The sequence below is a fragment of the Miscanthus floridulus genome, chromosome 15 (assembly GCF_019320115.1).
Source record: "Miscanthus floridulus cultivar M001 chromosome 15, ASM1932011v1, whole genome shotgun sequence".
In the NCBI taxonomy this organism is placed as follows: Eukaryota; Viridiplantae; Streptophyta; class Magnoliopsida; order Poales; family Poaceae; genus Miscanthus; species Miscanthus floridulus.
The window spans coordinates 21,955,555-21,963,061 of record NC_089594.1 but is presented as its reverse complement, the minus strand read 5'-3'; the positions used below and the strand labels follow the sequence as shown (position 1 = coordinate 21,963,061).

At 42.4% G+C, this 7,507-nt stretch overlaps 1 long non-coding RNA gene across 1 annotated transcript; it reads right to left on the bottom strand.

Annotated features, from left to right (window-relative positions):
• Nucleotides 1-455: 455 nt before the first annotated feature.
• Nucleotides 456-6,394, bottom strand: LOC136506665 (uncharacterized). The gene is made up of 3 exons (XR_010771692.1): nt 6,257-6,394; nt 5,608-5,846; nt 456-564 (listed from the first exon to the last, which is right to left on the bottom strand). It is a non-coding gene; the product is annotated as an uncharacterized lncRNA (long non-coding RNA).
• Between the last annotated feature and the right edge of the window lie 1,113 nt (nt 6,395-7,507).

Genomic DNA, 7,507 nt, shown 5'->3' with positions numbered 1-7,507 from the left:
CCTCCTCGGAGGGAACCACACATCGAACTCAACAAACCTCAGCTGGCGAACCTGTCTAGCTGTGGCAAGCCCTCAAGTCAAGGTGTACCACTGGAGGTGGACCCTGTGGTCTAGGCGGAGGGCATGAACCCTTGCGCTATGTAGCTAGCCTCGCTGGAACTGTAGCACTGGTACGACCAAAGCGGCGAAGCTGGGGTGCCAGCTCGGTCTCCTCGCCTACTAGCCTCCTGAGTCTCCTGAGCTGGTTGAGGCTCTGCTGGTGGGGGGCTGCTGCTGTTGAAGGAGAGGAATGATGCCTTGGAACAAACAAATAAGAAATTGAATGAGAATAATGAGATTCTCATTGAGGAAAATGGTGTTAATCGTCAGCTTATGCTGTAATAAGCAATCCTTTTCCTTTACCAGTTTATTGATCATATGCATTGATCCAACGTGCTTACACATAAATTTCAGACAATTTTTGAAGATCTGAACAAGCAACCTCCTGCTGATCTAATGAACCGTCTAGCAAATCTTGATGTCCGTCGTCATCAGGTAAATGTGGTACTATTCACAAATCTGAGCCTGTTTTCACAAAAATAGTTAGTAATCTAAACAAACATAGCCCACTGTATAATCTCTTTTACTTGAAGACTGAAACATTCAAACATACTTGATCTTTTTTAAGGTCTCTGAATCATCACATGCTGCCACTCCACTCACTTGAAATGCTTAGCAATGACAATGACATAGTCACTGATGATGATGATGAAGATTACAATGAGATGGATGACAGTAACAGCTACGATGACAACAGCAGTATCAGTGATGACTTTGATGAAGATGATAGCGGAGGTAGTGAAGGTGACAACATAAGCAACAACCATGAAGAAGAGGATGGCGACCATACCGACGGGGCTGATATCAGTGATAACTGATGCAATGGATGTGATTGGAACCTGACCATTGCTAACCTTTTGGCTTCTTTTGCTAATCATCCATCCTTGGTGCTGTAGTATGTGTATGTGCTGGCTTTTGGCTTCTTTTGCTAACCAGGCATCCTTTCTGTTGTAGTAACTAGTAAGTATATATATATATGTGCTGGAAGGTTTTCGTGTGTCTATTATCGTGAGAGTTTTTGCGTGACGGTGTACCCTCACGAATTATTTTCGTGAGAGTAAAAGTATATTTCGTGACGTGATTTGCACTCTCACGAAATCTCTGGATTCTGGTAGTGCAGTCCAATTGAAGATTTCATCTCACTGTTTTCAAAACTCCCATGTATTGGAAATAGTGTGGAAAAGTTTTATTCCATTAAACTCTTTTCATCATATGAAACTTTTATCATATCTCATCTCTCTATTAATACAATGCCACACCAGCTTATAAAATGCTCATGAAACTCTCATGAAACCCTGATCTGCCATTCACGCTGACTTCAAGCAAAACCAACGAAAAAACACTATTTTGTTTGCACTGCTCAATAATGAATATACAAGACCCTAGTCGACTTTGATGATGAACCTATGTCGATTCCGCCTAGATTCACCCTCTCCCCCCCTATCTAGACATGTGTTGTCAATGTTGTATATATATACGATGAAGAACACATCTTTAACGATGTTTTATACCATTGACTGCTTGTCATGAGGGTACCTGGGACGATGATTTGTTTGGAGGGGTATCGACGTATGTAGGAACTCGATGGTGAACGCAGGGAGACAACGATTTATACTGGTTCGGCATGCCACAAAATCACGGCGCCCTATGTCCAGTCTGGGGTAGATAATATATTACGCGCTGCGCTATCTGTAGTATTCTTTCTATCTTTCTCTATGATCTCATCTATCTGTTCTCTTATTCTGTTGGGGTCGTATGTTGAGGTTGTACCGATCTAGAGAGCCATGCCCTCCTTTATATAGTCCAGGAGACAAGAGTCCTAGTCGGTTACAAAGTAGAAGTCCTAATAGGATTACATAGTAGCAATGCTACTAGGATTACGTATGGGAAATCCTAGTTGGACTAAATATTATCTCTTCTATGTGGGCTGTCCCGTGGGTCCCGTACCGACAAGCCCCCAAGCATTTCATGGTTGAGCTCCAGGAACTTCCTTGTTCTTTTCGATCTTCATCTTCGAGTTCTTGTATCTATTCTGGGTTCTTCTGTAGTGACTTGAGATGGTCTTCTTTTATTTGGTTGGTTCACCTTGATTGACGTGCACTTTCTCCCCCGAGCCTCTTGCTTTTTGTGATGAAAAAGCTGGAGGGTCCTTTTGGTCTATTCTCTCTGGGTTCTTTCTTTAGTGAGTGTAGCCCCCGAGCCTCTTGCTTCTTGGGTGTCCAGAATCTGTCCTTGAGAAAAAGTTTGAGGGTTTTCTTTTTGAGGATATGTATCATGTAGCCCCTAAGCCTGTGTCCGAGTACTTGTAATTACAGATAAGTTTTTGATCCATCTGAGTTGTTTCTGGACTTTTTCGACCCTTGACGCGCTTCATCTGGGTTGTTTCTGAACTTGTTTAATCCTTAATGCACCTTTGTTTGGGCTGTTTTGTTCAATCCGGGTTGCTTCTGCACTTGTCTCATCCTTGACGCACCTCGTCTAGGTTGTTTTTTATCAACCTGGGTTCTTTCTGAACTTTTCTGATTTTTGACGCACAACGTCTTGGTTGTTTGTTCAATCAAAGTTCTTTCTAAACTTGTCCAATCCTTAACGCACCTCGTCTGGGTTGTTTTTTTATCATCCCGGGTTCTTTCTAAACTTATCTGTAATTTTGACACACCTCGTCTGGGTTGTTTTTTGATCAACCTGGGTTCTTTCTGAACTTGTCTGATCCTTGACGCATCTTGTCTGGGTTGTTTTTTACCTATCCAGGTTCTTTCTGAACTTGTCTGATCCTTGGCGCACCTCGTCTAGGTTGTTTTTTGACCAGCCTGGGTTCTTTTTGAAATTGTCTGATTTGTTGGTTGAGTAAGGTAGCTCTCGGGAGCGTGTCCTTCCCAATGGCATGGTACAGATGTAGCCCCTGCATGTTAAATTTAAAAATATGCTATAATTGACATTCTAGATAGAAAGTCAGGAGCATGTCCTATATATGAATAAATAATCAGGGGTGGGCCCTGGTACTATGAAATGAATGTAAAAATTTTCGCGTCTTACTCTTGTTAGGTCATGTAAACTCCTCATGTAGCGTCATGTTACGTTTAAGCACCACGGTCCCTGTTATCGCTGCTCATTTATCGAGACTTAGGCATAGAAGAGCCAAGACTTAACAGATTAAGGCATGCGCTACCCAAGTCCTTTAGCGACCGTTAAGAGAAGACTAGAGCAGTCAGCCTCCGCGAAATAAAAAGAATGTGTCGCGTCTTGCTCTTGTTAGGCCATGTAAACTACCCAGGTAGTGTCCTGATATGTTTAAGCACCTTGGTCCCTGTTATCGCTGCTCATTTATCGATACTTATGCACAAAAGAGCCGAGGCTTCACGGATTAAGGCATGCGCTACCCGAGTACTTTAGCGACCATTAAGAGAAGACTAGAGTGCACGATGCACACCCATTGGGTGTCATCCCGACTACAAGCTCGGAGATGTGGAGTAGTCGTGGATAGTGCGACCACAGAGGCGCACGAAAATTATTCGGAAATATATTAAAAATTAAAATTTAAAGCGTGAATTAGCTTGATTGTAGGCCGAGTTGTCAATCGCCGCAGCTGAGTAGTTCGCGTGGCATTCAAGTAGTTGGCGTAGCATTCAAGTAGATGGAAGCACCTAGGCTTGATAGCTCGCTTGTCGTTTGATGTAGTCGAACAGCCTGATGCAGTCGAACAGTTTGCTTGTGGCTCGGAGTCGATTGTTTGAGACGTGAAATCCCGTCGCAGATTGTCGTTGCTGTGAACACAACGAGTTGTCGACGAGAACCGCTGCGAGTTGCCGACGAGGGCCGACGAGTCGTGATCTTGAGGTCCATCGAGCTCTCGAACGCAACGCACCGAAAATCCTTACCTGGCGCGCCAGCTGTCGATGTAGTATTCTCTTTATCTTTCTCTATCTGATCTCTTCTATCTGTTCTCTTGTTCTGTTAGGCTTGTGTGTTGAGGTTGTGCCAATCTAGGAAGCCCTGCCCTTCTTTATATAGTTCAGGAGGCAAGAATCCTAGTCGGTTACAATGTAGAAGTTCTAATAGGATTATATGATAGCAATGCTACTGGGATTACATATGGAGAATCCTAGTTTGACTAGATCTTCTCTCTTCTATGTGGGGTATCCCGTGGGTCCCTCATCGACAATCTTGGACCATGTTTGGTGTGATTAGTTGCTAATAGTTAGCTAACTAATATACTTTTTAGCTAATACTCCCTATATTCCAAATTATAAGTCGCTTTGATTTTTTGTTCATCCATTTTTCTATATATCTAAACATATTATTATATTTAGATCCATTGTAAAATGGATATAAAAAAGTCAAAGTAACTTATAATTTGGAACGAACGGAGCATTAGCTAGTTTAGTTGGACCAATGAAATTATTGTTAATTGGGTATTCCACTAGCAATTAGCTAAACCTTTTTTATCCAAGGAGCTAACTATTAGTTTTATAGACCCAAACGTGGTCTAAAAGCATCTCCAATCGTTCTAAAAAAATACTCCCTCCGTACTCGTAAAACATGTCATTTTGGACAAGGTTTGGGTCAACCATTGGGAATATAAATCATCAATACCTTTTAAGTTGTTGAGGTTGCAAATGTGAAAGTTATATAAATGGATTTGTCTTGAAAAATACTTTCATAAAAGTATACATATATCACTTTTCCATAAATATTTTTATAAAAACAAGAGGTCAAAGTTGTGTTTTGAAGACCGTGTCATTGTCCTAAACGACATGTTGTATCAGTACGGAGGGAGTAGTTGGTAAATTAAGGAGTTTTCAAGTGGCTAAAAAAAAGTTGGGAGCACATTTGTTGAGTTTTTACATTAGTTTTCAAAACCACGCTCCTAAAATATAGAAGACAATTTTGAATCATGAACCCCGAACTATTTCTAGATCATCCAAACCGCTTTTATACTTTCTTTCTCTCTTACATGTTTGTATTGAAAACCATGTCCTATTCTTTATTTTTCCCATGTCCTTCCACCTCTATATTGGTAGAACCATATGTGCGCTTATAATTTTCACATGATTGGGTTGATTTTCACAAGTGCGGAAAGATTGGGAGTTGAGATATAGAAGTTGTTGGAGACTAGTTTTTCAATCTTGCAAAAAAAAATATTAGGAGTGGGTTTTGAAAACTCTTGGAGATGCTTCAAGTCTAAGGCCATAAGAGATACGGTATTGTAAGTAGGCTAGCTTGTCAGAGTAAAAACAGGTGTTCACCCATAGGAACACACGTGCACGTTGCTTTTTTTAGAGAGCAGGTGTACATTGCTAGTATACTAAAATTCTAAAAACTTTATGCGGAAAAATGAAACATTTTTTTGTAAATTTAAGCTCTAAGAGCATCTCCAAGAGTTTGTCAAATTTGACTTAGCAAATCTTATGTTTTGCCAACTCTCAAAACCATATGGCAAGTTAAAAAACAGCCCATCTCTAATGGTTTGGTAATTTGGACTTGGCAAAATGAAAAAAGAAGGCTCACAAGTCTTATATTTTTTTGCGGACGGTCTGTGTTCCACGCGCCGTCGCGTGACGCTCTTGTTCCTCGCGCGAAGCCGCCGCCGCCGCGTCGTTCCTTCTTGTTCAACTTTAGAAGTCAGTCCATGGACACGCTGAGTGTCTTGTGTGAGCGGAAAGTTCAGGTCATCCAAACCAGCAAGATCATGATCACCATTCAGAAGAATGTCCGTCAAGAATCCACATCCTTCCATTGCAATGAATCTACAAACAATATTACAAATGAGATCAACACATACGGATGAAAAAATACGGTACCATCAAGTTTACAAATGAGATCAACACATAAGCATGACCATCCGACCTAGCCTCAAACATAGCTACACGATGAGTACCGACAGAAGAACCCTACGTGACCAATCACACCATCAGATCGACATGAATAAACACCGAACAAATAGAGGGCATCAGGACGACATCAAGACCGTGACCATCAGATAGAGGGTAGCAGCACGACCTAGCGACACCATCAGACCTAGCGTCAACCCTAGCTACACGATGACTACCTACAGCTGAAACCTAGCGTACGTGACCATCAGACCATCAGGGACCTATCGTGAACCCTAGCAGATGTCGGCGATGATCAACGAAGAGGAATAGATGGAAGAACGAACCTCAACGATGGAACGGCGCAGATGGGGTTTGTGTTCGTGCGATGGGAAGGAAGAACGGCCAGCCCAGCCACCGGCACCGATGGGGTTTCTGCTCGCGCGAAGGGAAAGAACAACGACTGCGGCGGTCCTGGCTTCACGCGGGATAAAGGCGCGATCGGGAGAAGGAGAAAAGACCGCTTCGTGCGCGCGGGAGAAGGATCGGCGCTGCGCGAAACACCGATGCCAAGTTGCGTTCCAGTTGGCATCTTTACCAAGTTGGGGAGGATATTTGCCAAGTTGCCAAAAATGCCAAGTTCATTTGCCAAATTGTTGGAGAGCACTTTTTCTTGTTTTGCCAAATTTTTGTGGATGCCAAGTTCATTTGCCAAACTCTGACAATCGTCCGGTTTTATAGACTGGCGACTGTTTTTGTTGACGGGCCATTTCGGCCTCACTCGGCCCACATTCACTCTGCTTTCACTTTGGCTTATCAGTTTGCTAGTGACCAGTGTCGCCGGATGTCTCTTCTAAACCCTGCTGCTCCCCTTGCTTAAAACCCTGCTGCTCCCCATCGCGTTGTAGAGTTTCCGTTTTCCTTCTGCTAGATCATACGGTGACTCGTTGAGTGCCATTTTCCTTTTGCCACCTTACTGATCAGAACTAGATGTTCTGCTACGGCTCATTTTCTTCTCGACAGGTTGTGTAGTGCCTTGTGCCAAACAGGGCTGTGAAGTACTGGTGTTTGGGTCGTTTCTCCGGCGATCTTTGCACCACTTCGTTTCTTGCATCCCTAGGACATAATACGTCTAAAACACTTTATACTCGTGTTAGTCTTAGACTTGTGTTGTCATCTAAATCACCAATACATAGACTATAGCTTTTTTTTATCTTTCTTTGTTTCTTGAGCTTGTTTGTATCTTAACACTTTTCCTGGTTTAACTAATTTACTGTAGGGGCCTTGGCCCCTCCATAGTTTTAAAAAATGATCCTGAGAACAAACAAACAATAGTAAAATTATGTAAGATGTTTGTACACAACTAGACACAACCACATAGGGGTAAATATTTTTTTCCTTTCATTTTCCAATAGAGTCGCTAAAAAAAGTATTGACACTAATTCGATCACACACCATCAAGTGCATAATTGCAAGGGCCGTACACGATCGAGACACGCAACCGAGGTAGAGGTAGGTATAAATAGCGATGCTGGCTAGGGGTCAGCGAGACTGATCTGATATTTGTCAGGGAGGAGCATAGCAGGAGATGTCTAAGG